Source organism: Solanum tuberosum, unplaced genomic scaffold (assembly GCF_000226075.1).
Source record: "Solanum tuberosum cultivar DM 1-3 516 R44 unplaced genomic scaffold, SolTub_3.0 scf00376, whole genome shotgun sequence".
Lineage (NCBI taxonomy): Eukaryota > Viridiplantae > Streptophyta > Magnoliopsida > Solanales > Solanaceae > Solanum > Solanum tuberosum.
In genome coordinates, this window is record NW_006239305.1 from 79,140 (window position 1) to 81,282 (window position 2,143).

A 2,143-nucleotide genomic window follows, 5' to 3' on the forward strand; every position below is an offset into this window, starting at 1 on the left:
ATCTTTCTTGTTTAAGTCCACTCTTTTCGGACTCAGACTATTTGTGTAAGGTGTTGTTTAATTTCGGGGTTGTACCCCTTGTTCTTAGACTTGTCGTTAATAGAGTTTTGGTACATTGACTTCCAGGTTCTAGGGGTGAATTTCCGAATTAGTTTGGTTAGTTAATTGTTTAAACCTTTGGAGTTTATGGGAACTCCACATTTTTATTGTCATTTAAACCTGCTTCAGTATCTTTAAATGCATAGTTTTTGATTGAGTTGTCTAGTTTGGGTAGTAGTAATGGTTCTCCCACCAGAGGATTTGTGTGGGTGCCAATCACGACGGTCTGGGTCGTGACAATATATATGTATTATAGTGCCCTATATATTATATATTAATAGCTAGGGGAATGTGGCCCGTGCTGACATGGAAAACGTTATATCAAAATTTAATATCGAGTAAAAGTTGAATTGTTATTACGTATCATAAAGTGCAAAATGTACTTAAAGAAGACAAACTGTTTACATATTACTTAATTGTTTTGATGATATTTGCTAAGGAATCAAGTTTACAAGATAGGTATGTACATTTCATTTACATGATAAAAAAAATGCAATGCTTCGTACGGAAGGTTAATTAATGTGTAGTCTTAGTTATTGTGGTCTTTGAACATGACATCGAGACCTGTTATATTAGGTAGAGAAGAGGGATTAGTATTCATGAAAATATCTTGAAAAAAAAGATTGAATCACAATTAGTTGTTACACACAAATATAAGTATAGATTTGTCACTTCTATTTTTTTAAGTTTATAAAAAATACACATAAACCAACCATATCCTTGATAACGTAGCAAAAGGTGGCTCTATCCATATTCCAAAAGCGAGAAACAAAAGATTTTTCACTGGCGGTAAAATTAAAATACAAAAGTAAGTTGCATTTGTAAGCAAAAAAATGGTCTATAAACAAAATAGTTATAAGCTAAAAATTAAATGTTTCAACTTCATTTTAAAAAGAATTCAGTTCTAGCTTCAGAAGTACCTAACTATCTAACTTTTCACTTAGCTATCTAAATTTCACTTAGCTATATTGCAGTACTAATGCAAAGGATTTACTCAACCTTTGATGAGTCATTTTTGACCAAATTGTCAATTCTTTTGGTGGTGTTTCATCTTCTAATGAGGTTCTTCCTCAAGTCATTAAGGTACTATTTACTTTCTTTGAGTTTGAGCTTAAAATATGAGAATTATTTGAGATGATATAAAGGGACTAATGATCCAGGCCCCAATCGAATTAACCAGCATTATACTTTCTTTTTCGTTTTCTAAAACTGTGTCTTGTCTAATGCCTTATTTGAAGTCCCCAGTCATTTTCCTTACTCGAAGTTATATTCAATTCAGCTTTATTTGTTTGTGCTTCAACTAAGGAAATCTTTTTCTTATTGATCATCTTGCATCATATTATAGTTCACAACATCTAGCTTGTTTTATCCTCAATGTTTTTTTTTTTTTTGCAAAGCTTTGATCTATTTGTTTTGTTTTTATCACACATTTTTCGACACCACTTTTTTTGCCACTGGTTAACATATATTCACACATTATAGAATTATAAACATACTATATATATGTACAAATTCAATTTCGATATGAAAAATATTACCTGCTAATTGGAATATTATATAGCCACACGAACAGAGATTTAGCCCGCAAAAACTGCAATCGCCAAGAAAAAAAACAGGGAAAAACAACAAAATATCAGTAATCAACTTCACAAATTCAAAAATCGCAACAATAAAATAATTTTGAGATCGAATAAAAATTACTTAGAAAGAAAGATCATCAAAGAGATGTAAATAATAAAATTTCGACATCATTCATTACAAAAATCAAGGGATTCTTGTTCTCTAATGTAAAAGACGGAAAAAATCGCTACATCATTTTTAAAAAAAAAATATCTATTGCTCTGATGTTTTAGAAAATGAAAGCTGCAAATTGTGGGCTATCAGATCTATAATTTTCTATATTCATTTTAGCAATAATTACAGAAATCTCACCTTTAGTTTACTTATTACCATTATCTCCTATAAGTTTTACAAATCTCCAAAATCCCTCATTTTCGCGCATCAGATTAGTGTATCAGCGCTTATATTATTGTATCTCGCGCAT